Raw genomic sequence first — 13,358 nt, 5'->3', positions numbered from 1 at the left:
CAAAAATGAGTACACCCCAACAGATTTGTCAGAAAACCTTTACATTCCTTTCAGAATCAACATTTTCTATGGGACACTATACTGCAAAATACTCCCACAAATGCAGTCCATTGATTGCAAACTAGATTTGTAATATGCACACACAAAAAGTATTTTTCCTAACAAATTCATTGAAGACCATGTTGCAAAAATCAATACACCCCAATTAAAGTCTTAGGAGCAAAGCTAAATTGTAGACAACTGAATCCTAATTAACAAAAATGCAACTACAGGTGAGTCTAATCATTCATTAAACAGGTGTCCAGCAGACAATTGATTATAAAAGGGTGTTGCTTAACAAAGAAAACCCCTCCCATTTCATGCTGTCAGCAATGTCACCACATGGAAGAGAAATCTAACAAAGATGGAACTGCAACCATCTTACAGAAACATCCAGGCCATCCATGGAAGTTTACATCTCCACAGGAGCATCTTCTGATGAGAAAGGTTGAAGAAAACAGCCATGCAAGTTCACTGCAGTTGGCTAAAGAAATAGAAAGCCAAACTGAGGTGATTTGTTTCCCGTGACACAATACAGCGTACGTTGCAGAGGAATGGCATTCTTGGGTGTCGTCCATGAAGGAAGCCTCTCCTAAAGCCCATACAAAAAAACCTGTCTAGAATTTGCCAGGGCCCATGCTAAAAAAAGACTACTGGGACTCTGTACTCTGGAGTGATGAGACCAAGGCATCGCAAAGGTGAGGAGTACAAAGAAAAATACATGGTGCCTACAGTGAAACATGGTGGTGGCAGTGTCTTTCTGTGGGGCTGCATGAGCGCTGCTGGTATTGGGGAGCTGCATTTCATTGATGGTATCATGAATTCACAGATGTAGTGCTCTGTATTGAAAGAGAAAATGCTACCATCACTCCATGCCCTTTGTCGTTGTGCACTTGTCCAACATGACAGTGATCCAAAACACACATCTAAGGCCACTGTTGTATTTCTGAAGAACAGGGTGAAAGTGATTCAGTGGCCAAATATGTCTCCTGATCTGAATGCAATCGAACACCTATGGGGAATTCTGAAGAGACACGTTGAGCATCACTCTTTATCCAGCATCCAGACTCTAAAAGAGGTCGTTCTTGAAGAATGGAAAAAGATGTTGCAATATGTCACCAACTTGTTCATTCCATGCATAGAAGACTTGGTGTTGTCCTTACAAATCATGGAGGTCATACAAAATACTAGGTGAAGTAATTCTTCTCGTGGGGTGTATTCATTTTTGCATCAACTAATTTGAGTAAAACTGAAGATTTTGTCTTCTAAGTTATATTATTAACCTTACTTTCATGTAATGAGCTAAACAAATGTATAAAATTAAGTTTTGTCAAAGTTTTGGAATTTGTTCTTGTGCTCATTGAGGTATTGATTAAAATCTTACTTTTCAAAAGGGGTGTACTCATTTATGCTGAGCACTCTACATGTATATTAAACATACTACTGTAGTGACATTCCTGCCAAGTGACTGTAAAATAAACAAACAAATGCTGTGCTACAGATCCCCTCCCTCTTCAATACATACAATGAAGCACAAATAAGCATATAATGAGTTCTTGAAAAGTCCTCTGGACTACATGACCCTTCCTCTAGGCAAACAGTTCCAATCTTGAAATACTGTGATAAAAATGGTGCTGTGAACGTGCGCTATACAATAGGCATTTGTTCACTCAGTGACTCCACTTGTGCTCCCCCTGCTACAGCCGCACTCAACGGCAACTAATTGACCGTTTGCATAAGCTGGTCAAATGCGCTCTAGTCAATCCTAGGTACACGGTGACGTACTGATGCGGTATTCTCCCAATCTGTGGACTCCACGACCAACTAATGCAGATTCACCATGTTGCTCCTTCTCCAATGCTGAGCGATTTTTATCTATACTATAAAATACTAATCCTCTTGGATCACAGTGGTGTACCTCCCTGAAATGTCTGGATAGACTGTATTTTTTAAAACCTTTTTTAATATTGTTGATATACTCTCTAATTCTTGTGGAGAGTTTTCAGGTGGTCCTTCATACATTACGTTTACCAGAGAAAAACTTCTTAACCGCTTCCCAGCCGCCCTATAGCAAATATACTGCTGCAGGGCAGCAGGGGTGTGCAAAATCACTTTTGTGTATATATATATATATATATATATATATATATATATATATATATATATATATGATTTTGTGTTTCCGGGTAGGGGGCACACACGGCCTACCCACGCCACCGTTCACGGCTGTCAATCACCGGGTCCTGGCTGGTGTAATCCCACCGGCACTCGGTGATTACTGAGCATCTCTGATGGGGAGGAGGAATGCTTTGTCTACTAACAGTCCTCCTCCCTGTCAGCTCGGGCACACTGCTCTGGATGGCTGTGCACAGCACAGCCATCCAGAGCAGTGTGATTACAGTCAGGCTAGGTTCACACTCATGAGGTGCGGTACATTGCATGTGAATCGCACAGGAACCACACCGCATTACTGTGCAAATCAGATGCAAATTGTGTGCGGTGCGATTTGAGCCATAAATTATGTATGGCTCAGATTGCAGCGCATCCGCACCAAAGAGCTGCAGGACCCTTTTTTGGGTCCACACTAGAATTAGATCACATGAGTATTCACACCTATGCGATCCGATTCTGCACATCACAGCATGTTTTGCAGACCGATTTTGGGGTGTTGTTAACTTAACATACACAACCGCAGTGGTTCACATGAACGGGGTGCGATTGTGATGAGGTGCAGAATTTGCACAGAAAACTCTGCGAATTCCGGACCACATCAATGTGAACCCAGGATGAAGCCCATACATACCGCTCCCCTATGTAAAACACTCCCTGCACACAATTAACCCTTTGATCGCCCCTCATGTGAACCCTTCCTGCCCAGTGCCATTAGTACAGTGGCAGTGCTTTTTTTTAGCACTGATCACTGTATTGATGTCACTGGGGATGTCCCCCCAGTGTCAGAATGCCCGCCACAGTCCCCCTATAAGTCGCCAATCGCCGCCATTACTGGTAAAAAAAAAAAAATTCCAGTATCTATACCGCCATTTGTAAACGCTGTAACTTTCACGTAAACCAATTCATTTACAGGTATTGGGATTGTTTTTAGAAAAGACATGTAGCAGAATACATTTTGATGTAAATTTATGACGGAATTTGATTTTTACATTTTTTAATGGACATGTTTAATAGCAAAAAGTTAAAAATATTTTTTTCTCAAAATTGTCAGGCTTTTTTTTTATAGCGCAAAAAATAAGAACTGCACAGGCGATCTCAATTTGTGGGAAAAAGAAGGAAGTAAATTTCATTTGGGTTCAGCATTGCATGACCGTGCAATTGTCAGTTAAAATAATGCAGCATCATAACACAAAAAATGGCCTGGTCAGGAAGGGGGGTAAATCCTCTGGAGGGCAAGTGGTTAATTTGGTAGTGTGTTCTTGTAACAGTAGATGTGAAATGTTGTATCCTTCTAGTTTGCTGGCTCGTCCTACACAACAAGCTTTTTTGGCACTTATAGAGTCCTTTGATTTCCCTAAACATTTGATTATACTTGGGAGGGTCTATAACATTATGTACCAGCCTATCTCTGAGGTTTAAAGCCTTTCTATAAATTAATTAAGGATATTTAGGCAATAATTTAGCCAATGTACTGTCTTGTTTTAAGATGGGCCAGTGTTTCTTAATGATTTTCTCCAATGCCTTATATTGGCTATTGAAACTCATTACAAATGCCACATCAGAGTTACAGTATTTACTCCTCCTTGTCTTCTTTGATTGTTATCTTCCAATAGGCATTCTATCTTCATATTTCTTGTGCTATTGTCGTTTTTAAACCTATTTTCCTTATATCCCTTCTCTTTGAACCTGTTCTCCAGGACATTTGCTTGCTCCTCATAATCATAATCAATCAATTTGCAGTTTTGTTGTATCCTCATTATTTGTCCTTTAGGGACATTATTTATCCAATGTGAATGGTGGCAACTTGTTTTGGGTATATATCCATTTCGGTCTGTTTGTTTGAAGTATGTTTTGGTACATAACTGATCTCCTCTTCTAAAAATTTCCAAATCAAGATAACTCATTTTTTGATAATCCCAATTGCCAGTAAAGGAGATATTATATTTGTTCTCATTTATATCTGAAAAGAATTTAGCCAATGATTCTTCATTACCTTCCCATAAAATTACAATGTCATCTATGTAGTGTTTGTAGAATCTTAACTCTGGTCAGTGAATTCTATAGATTTCTTTCTCCTACTATTTGTTCATGAAAAGAGTGGCAACACTGGGAGCAGACTTAGCTCCCATTGCTACCCCTTTGGTTTAACCAATTCAATACTGGGCAGTTTTACACCTTCCTGCCCAGGCCATTTTTCAGGTTTCAGCACTCTCACACTTTGAATGACAATTGCGCGGTCATACAACATTGTACCCAAACTAAAATTTTATCATTTTCTTCACACAATTAGAGCTTTCTTTTGGTGGTATTTAATCATCTCTGGGGTTTTTATTTTTTGCTAAATTAACAAAAAAAGACCAAAACTTTTGAAAAAAAAACACATTTTTCTTTGTTTCTGTTATAAAAGTTTACAAATAAATAATTGTTCTTCATAAATTTAGGCCGAGATGTATTCTGCTACATGTCTTTGGTGAAAATAACCCAAATTAGGATGTATTATTTAGTTTGTAGGAAGGTTATAGAGTTCACAAACTGTGGTATAGATCTGAATATTGATCAATCCTGAAGTACTGACAGCCAATCTAATTTCTTGAGGTCCAAGAATGTCAGAACAGTACAGATATCCCCCAAATGACCCCTTTTTGCAAAGTAGACAGTCTGACGTACTTCATAAGAGGAATGGCGAGTTTTTTGAAGTTGTATTTTTTTTGGTCATTTTTCAGAAAATGAAAAAATAAAAAAAATTATTTTCACTATTTTGTTTTTTACATACTGTCACCAGTGCAGTACAGCATCATCATATAACTGGCATGGCGGTGATCAGGGACACTGACTGGTGACAGTGTGAAAAAAATATATATTTTTTTTAATTTTTGTATTATTTTAAATTTTTTATTAAATTTTTTTTTTTTTTTAAGATTTTTTTTTTCATATTTCACTGTGTCCAAAGTAGTACAATGTTACCACAGTAACATTGTACTACTTTGGGGGAGTGATCAGTATTTTTTTTTTTTTACACAATTTGCTTATAGCAAAGAATTACTTTGCTATAAGCAAGCATTTACCTGAATGACATCGATTCATTCAGGGGTTTTTTTTTTTTTTTGTGCTTAGCTGTGATTTGGCCACAGCTAATCACATGACATGTGCATGTGATTAGCTGTGACCATTCACAGCTAGACACTAGTATACAATGGATGGCATGAATGAAGCCATCCATTGAATACAACTGTCATGTGACCTGCTGTGATTGGTCACAGCAGGTCACATGGTACTGGCAACGGGGGCCGGTACTCAGATCTGTCATCGGCCGTGTCTGAGGTACATGGTCGGTGACAGATCGCGCCGCTGCACGGCTCTGCTAGCGTGCAAACTGCGCATGTGCGGGAGGACGCCATATGGCGGCCTCCCAGAAAGCTAGTACATTTTTCAGGATGTCATATGGCTATTGGCCGGGCGTCAAATGGTTAAACATATTACTCTCCCTTGTACCAAAAATAATTTCTATTCATAGCCATCTCCAGGCTATCCAGAATAAATTGAATTTGTTCCTGCTTCAGATTTGATTGTCCATGTAAAGCCCACTTGATACTATTCATCCCGTCTTTTTTACAATATTTGTTTACAATGAGTTCACATCTATCGTCACCAATAAACTTTGTTCCGAACATGTCAGGTTTTCCAACATTGAGATGAGCTGTTTACTATCCCTAAGGTAAGTCTTCTCTTTCATAACCAGAGGCTGTAAAAAATGTATCAATGCACTCTCTCAATCTAGAGAACAATGAATCTACCCCACTTGTTATAGGTCTCCCTGGTAATTTCAAAGAAAACAAACAGAGGGCTCACAGGCCTAGTGCATTACCGTAAAAAAACATTTATTGATAAAAGATGATAGGTAATATATTCACAGATGACAATAATGTCAAAGGCACATCATAAAAGAACAGCACTGTCCAGTCCACACTAGGTGACTATCCGCAATGGGAACCCTGGACCTCCAACAGGCTAACGCATTTTGAGGACTTACCTCTTCCTCAGATCAGTCTCAATGGACCAGGCACGCTTATAGAACACATAGTTTGTGAGGGGAATGACATATCACTCACATTAATCAGCTGAATCCATATACAGTAACATTGTGGGGAATGGCATAGTATTTACGGTATATGGTTGTGTTCCTATATTAGTATTGAGCACATAGCTTATGAGAGGAATGACACATGAGAAAGTGTTAACTGACATCATGGGGTAAATGTAGGATCCCCACTATTTAACATAACTGATTGCTCATTTACCTTTGATTTTTTGATGAGTAAATGTTTTAGCCTATATTTTACAACTCCTTTTAAAATGTTTTTTTTTCTTGTTGTTATGTCACATTTTGTTTACATTGTAAGGGCCTTTAGAAAATGGCAGCTCTAAATACTAGGCAACATACTAGTGTCCATGATAAGTAGTATGATGTGGACTTCGGAAAAATGGCTGCTGATTACTATGACTGGTGGTTGCTAAGCTACTGCCTTGCATATAATGGAGGAAGTGAACCAGGATGGTGCCACTCCTGATGACGTCATGATGAAACATGTTGGGGAGACCTAACCCGCCTCACTTCCGATTTCTCGTATACACGCGGTGGAACGCAGAAAGCATTCCAGGAACATCACTACCTTAAAGCGCCCATGATATATTTAGATTGTAAGTGCAATACTTGTTTTTTTATCTATTAATAAATGGTTTTACTCTATGGAAGCTTCCCTTTTCTAAATTTACTCATGGTCCGTACGGAAGAGAAGAGGAATCTGCATTAGTTGGTTGTGAAGTCTACAGATTGGGAGGATACCGCACCAGTACATCACCGTGCACTCAGGATTGACTAGAGTGTATTTGACCAGCTTTTGCAAGTGAGAGCGGAGGCAGCAGGGAGAGCATGAGTGGAGAACTTGGCTATTATACAGCACATTCACAGCACTATTTTAATCACAGTATTTCAAGACTGGAACTGTTTCCCTAGAACAGGGGTGGGCAACCTGCAGCTCTCCAGCTGTTATGGAACTACATTTCCCATGGGGCATTGCAAAGATTGGAAGTTACAAGCATGACTCTACAGGTCCGATGAGACATTGCAAAACTGACAGTTACAGCTATGTCTTGCAGAGGCATGATGGAACTTGTAGTCCTGCAACAGCTGGAGAGGTGCAGGTTGCCCACCCCTGCCCTAGAAGGGACATTGTAGTCCAGAGAACTTTTCAAGTTTTTTCAAGAAATCATTGAATGCTTATTTGTGTTTCATTGTATGTTTTTAAGGGGGAGGGAATCTGTAGCACAGCATTTGTGTATTTTACAGTCACTTGCCAGGAATGTCACTACAGTAGTATGTTTTATATACATGTACTTTTCAGTAGCATATTACTATAAACACCAAATTGTTTGGGTGAGAGGGAGGTGTATTGTAGCTTTTCCTGATACACGTTATTTTGGTGTTTTTTTGTTTTTTAGTGTTTTTTTGTTTTTTAGTGTTTTTTTTATACACACGTGGTATGGAATAGCTCTACACCACCTTTTTACACATTGTGCAATAATGACGACTTGTGACCACTTACGTTCTCCAACACCCAATGAATCACCATTGGGGACACTCCTTCACTGCCACCACCACTTAAAATACTCCCTTTACCAAATCAAGAGACCCTTTATTATGGAGGTCACAAGTACTCTTTCATAATATTAAACAGATGGTAGCTGGCAAGGGAATCTCTCCAACAGTCTCATGTTATTTCTTTTCTCTTCTGGAAATGCTCATGTGTATCTCATCAAAGAAAACACCATACATAGCGTAACCCCCGAAAAAATTAACCCAACTTTATTGTAAACACAATGTACTTACAAAGCAGCAGAAGAAATAAAGCACATCACATTTCACCATACAGAGCTCATGCATAGTGACGTCAGATTATGTGCCCCACCCTATGCACATTTCATCAGAAATTATGGTTTCCCATGAAGATGTCATTTCTGAGACAACATGCTCCCAGCCTCCTTCAAATCTCCAAATTTCTTTTTGTTTCCTCTATGATCCGACTTGCTGTGAGAGAGTGGCCATGCTCATTCTCAACCTGTATGTAGAAAAGAAAAAGAGATCCAAAGTGCAGTAGTTAAAACAGATCCACCTATTATAAAATGTAATCAAAATGCACTCATCAAAACATAAGAGGTATGGAGGAGCTCAGCTATGAGGAAAGATTAGAGGAACTGAAATTTTTCTCTCTTGAGAAGAGGAGATTAAGGAGGGATACGACACGTATATATACATCAGTGGTTCATATAGTGAACTCGGTGTAGAGCTATTCACCCTGAGGTCATCACAGAGGACAAGGGGGCACTCTTTACGTTTGGAGGAAAAGAAATGTAATCTCCAAACACGGAAAGGTTTCTTCACAGTGAGAGCTGTGAAAATGTGGAATAGACTCCCTCAAGAGTTGGTTCTGGCCAGCAGTGGATTTCTTTAAAACAAAAGGCCTGGATTCTTTCTTAGATACACAGAATATAATGGGATACTAACATTTATAGGTAAAGTTGATCCAAGGAATATCTGATTGCCTCTTGGGGGATCAGGAAGGAATTTTTTCCCTGCAGGAGCAAATTGGATCATGCTTTGCTGGGGTTTTTTGCCTTCCTCTGGATCAACTGTGGGTATAGGATTATAACTTTTGTTTCTGGTTGAACTGGATGGACTTGTCTTTTTTTAGCCAGACTAACTATGTAACTATGTATAAAAAAACATGTAAGAAGGAGAGCAAGTAATCCTTTCACAGAGAGGTCACTGAACCGCTCAGTCCGCATGTCCAGTTGATCCCAAGAAAGCCTGGCCAGGGTGCGGAGGAGATTGCGCTACTGTAGCTGGAAATGCTGAACCATTCTGAGGAGAATTCCAGCCATTGCCAGTGAGGGACGCACCAGCCTGGATGGTGTCATAGACTGGCATGTGCTGAGGGGAGGAACACATTTCTGGGGTATTCCCCTTTCTTCAGCCTTCCCTAAGGTTACCTGTGAATATATTAAAAGCTGACTGGCACTAATTAATTAAGCTATACATTACTCAAAGTCCACAGCTGAACGCTGGCTCTAATCCACTGACAAATAGTGTGCATGAATCTTTTAACATATTGCAACTAAAAAGTAACAAATATAAATCATCTCAGTAGTGCTAAAAAGTACCATTATTATTCATAAACATCATTATTATTCAGAGACAATATCAGATCAATAAAAAATGTGCCTAAAAAAAATGTAATTGAAAGTCCACATAATGCGCAAAAAGGATTGCAACCACGATCATAATAACAAATGATGATACGATAATGATATTGCTAATGATAATACCAGGGAATAACCAAATATTACTGATAGGGGTAGTCCTTAACTTCAACAGAAAACAAAAGCAGAGTATATGGAACTATTCAAAAATTACAACTCTCACTAATATGGTGGCAATGAAACACTAGTCTTCAGAAAAAGATATACATATTCTGTCCACTCACCGGCCACTTTATTAGGTACACCTGTTCAATTGCTTGGTAACACAAATTGCTAATCAGCCAATCACATGGCAGCAACTCAATGCATTTAGGCATGTAGATGTGGTGAAGACAATTTGCTGGAGTTCAAACCGAGCATCAGAATGAGGAAGAAAGGGGATTTAAGTGGCTCTGAATGTGGTATGGTTGTTGGTGCCAGACGGACTGGTGTGAATATTTAAAAAAACTGCTAATCTACTGGGATTTTTAGGCACAACCATCTCTAGGGTTTACAGAGAATGGTCTGAAAAAGATAAAATATCCAGTGAGCAGCAGTTGTATGGATGAAAATGCCTCGTTGATGTCAGAGGTCAAAGGAAAATGGGCAGACATGATAGAAAGGCAACAGTAACTCATGCCAATATGGACCCAAGTCTCTGAGGAATGTTTCCAACACCTTGTTGAATTTATGCCACAAAGAATTAAGGCAGTTCTGAAGGCAAAAGGGAATTCTGGTACTAGCGAGGTGAACCTAATAAATTGGCCAATGAGTGTAAAGCAGATGCTCTAACTTTTCTGAGTGGAGATGTATGCAGTGTGTGCATTCATATACGGCTCCTGTTGGATGTTAGAGTACTCACTCACATGGGTGGGGATAATTGCTGGTGGAAGGAGATGGAGGATGTAGAGGGAGAATAGATGGAAAAAAGGCTCCCAAAAAGTAATACTAGCCAACATAGAAAAACACAGGAAGCAAACAGAGATCAACCTGAGAATAGAGTGTGGTTGGCTGGATGAAATGGTATTTATTCAGTAAATGAGATAGAAAATGCAGAGGTAGGGAAATCATTGAGCCTTGGGTGACATGGGTAGGAACTATTAGGAAGCATTAGGAGAAGGCAGACAGGAGAAGAGCTGTCTGGACTAAAGGACATGTAGTGGAAGTCAGGGTTCATTCTTCAAACCCCAGGATGGGCACCCCTGAAAATAGGATATGGCATAGTTACACTGATGACTTAAAGAGGACTTGTCATATGTGTCTGTAAAAGAGATTTTTCGTTGCCAAAGACCATTATTTATTGAATACCCCAAGTTCTTGATAAAATGGAGTTGGATCAAGCCTCCGGCTGAAGTACTGTATGTCTTTCATAAATACTGAAGAGAACATTTAAAAAAAAAAGATTAAGATACAGCTCTTGTACAGAGTATTATAAATGGCATAATTCACAAAACTGTGGAACATGACTGGTGTGTCTCTTAGGCTGAATTGCACAACAGATTATTCATAAAACCTCTCTCAAGCCTTGACCACCCTCTTCCATTTACTCCCCCCCCCCACCCCTTTGGTACAGATTATATTGTACTAGCTTTCAAGAGAATGTCTGTGAAGAACTCTTATATCCTAAAGAAAAAGATAACAAGAAAATTAAAAGCAACTAATGGTTTCTACCCATATCACCCAAGGCCCAAGGACTTCCCTACCTCTGCATTTTCTACCTCATTTACTGAATAAATACTGTGAAAGACCCAACCAGGACAGGGACCTTTGGAGGGGACTGCAGGCTAGCCTTTTGCCTACTGACCATGGGCCCTGGCATCTGTGTGTGCCTGGGGGGACCTTTGGAGTAGTTTTACTTTGGATTCAAGTCCATGTCTCCCCGAAACACACAGACTTTTAGAACTGGAGGGGAAAGATACAGATATGTGGACTCTGTGCCCAAATCAGAATTGACTGCTTCAGCCCCCCTCCTAGACTCAGAGTGGATGTTAATATAATCAGCTCAAAGCAACCTGATGCTGAAGTCTCCTGCTGTAATCTGTTTATTAAGGTGTGATGTGTTTACTGTGTCTTTGTCCCATTGTTGAAACAGTGAAAATAATTAACGAGCGCTTAGAAATAGATGACAAGCAGCTAGCATGAAAGGCACAAACCCCAAGCCTTCACACTAGAATAAATAATACATGCAGCGCTACAAAGGGTTAATATATATTAACACAATGGGTAATAAGTGATGGGCTACTGGTGCTTAAATGGTGATTGAAAAAATGTCCTCATAACATGATACAATAGTCCCAGTAAACAGTGCAAAGGTGGTCGACTCCGTGCTGAAAGGTGTATAATATTATGCACTCACCAGAAAGCGCATAATATGCGCATTTGAGTTGTCAGACCACTCCTGGTCCTGGAAAGCTGAAACAGTGTGGATCATCTGGCAAGCTGTCACTCTGATGGGGGTACACCTTTCCTTGGCCAGCAGGGGGATTCCAGACATCCAGAGATACTCAATACCACTGATCCAGACTCCTCACCCAGGGCACTCATATGAGATATCCATCTTAAGACAGGGGGGGGCTTGGCCAAAACGCCCACCCCAAAAAAACACTGATAGTGTAGTATGTTCAAAAAAAGCCTTTATTTGCAGAGTAAAATTGATGATCACTCACAGGGTATCCCAGGATCAAAGATGGCCGCCGGCCTCCACGAGGTGCGGAACGGCGTGACGTCACCGGCTAGGCTCCACTCTGACGCGTTTCGTGCGGACGAGCCCTTTGACAACGATACATAGATGACGTGTTCATTATGTGGATAGGAGATGGCAATTCGTTAGTGTCTTTTCTTAACAAATTGAATTGCAACAATAAAAATATTAAATTCACATGGGAATACAACAATTCACAGATTAATTTCCTGGATCTTAATGTTGGTATAAACAAAGGGAACATTGTCACCAAGACATTCTTTAAGAATGTAGATAGGAATGGGTATATTCCGTGTGATAGTTGTCACTACCCTCCCTGGCTATGCAATATACCTAAAGGTCAATTTGTTCGCCTTAGGAGAAATTGCACTAACAAAACAGATTATGAAGAACAAGTGGAAATATTAGGTGATAGGTTTGTTTCGAAAGGGTACCCCCGTGATCAGATTAAGGGTAGGATTAATATGGTTGGCAATATAGAAAGAGACACACTTCTGAAGGATAAAGTAAGGATTGAGGGACAATCCAAGGATCTCAATAGTAAGAAACAAGTGCCCATAATATTGGACTTCAATGTGCATTATAAGAAGATAGAGAAGATTTTTAGGAAATATTGGCCCATCTTAAAAATAGATCCCTGTTTGAATAATATAATACCAGAGTGGCCTCAATTTGTATACAGGAAAGCGCCTACACTTAGGACCAAACTGGTGAAGAATGTACTAGACCCCCCAATTAAAAATAAAACGATCACCTTTTTAGACCAAAAGGGTTTTTATCCCTGCAAATCATGCTTTGCCTGCAGAGAGACAAAAGGACAGAATGTAAAACGTAAGGCTTTTGTGTCCAGTAGTAATGGAGTAGAACATCAAATTCGAGATTTTATCTCATGCAGGACGGAGGGGGTGGTATATGGCCTCCAGTGTCAGTGCGGTCTCCAGTACATTGGGAGAACGAACCAATGTGGAAGAGGATTCGCGAGCACATTCAGAACATAAAGAAAGGCTACCCCAAACATAGCGTCTCTAAGCATTTTTCCCTATGTCATAATTAGAGATGAGCGAATTATTCAAAAATTCGATTCGGCTGATTCGCCGAATTTGCGGAATAAATTTGATTCGATGCAAATTTATTCGCTGCGAATTTAACT

General features: G+C 39.8%; 1 protein-coding gene and 1 long non-coding RNA gene across 4 annotated transcripts in view; one reads left to right on the top strand and one right to left on the bottom strand.

The window, feature by feature from the left end:
* LOC149456841 (cytosolic carboxypeptidase 6-like) overlaps positions 1–13,358 on the top strand; it is a 2,243,892-nt gene that overhangs the window by 559,447 nt on the left and 1,671,087 nt on the right. The gene's annotated exons all lie outside the window — the stretch shown is intronic.
* LOC149456843 (uncharacterized) overlaps positions 8,064–13,358 on the bottom strand; it is a 92,480-nt gene continuing 87,185 nt past the window's right edge. The window contains exon 3 of the long non-coding RNA XR_016313799.1: positions 8,064–8,327. This is a non-coding gene — a long non-coding RNA (uncharacterized LOC149456843). The remainder of the gene's footprint in view (positions 8,328–13,358) is intronic.

Source organism: Staurois parvus, unplaced genomic scaffold (genome assembly GCF_062004578.1).
Source record: "Staurois parvus isolate SC_StPar_1 unplaced genomic scaffold, SC_StPar_1.0 ptg000347l, whole genome shotgun sequence".
NCBI classification, from domain to species: domain Eukaryota; kingdom Metazoa; phylum Chordata; class Amphibia; order Anura; family Ranidae; genus Staurois; species Staurois parvus.
Note: the sequence above shows the minus strand (reverse complement) of the source record. Positions and strands in the feature narration are given on the sequence as shown.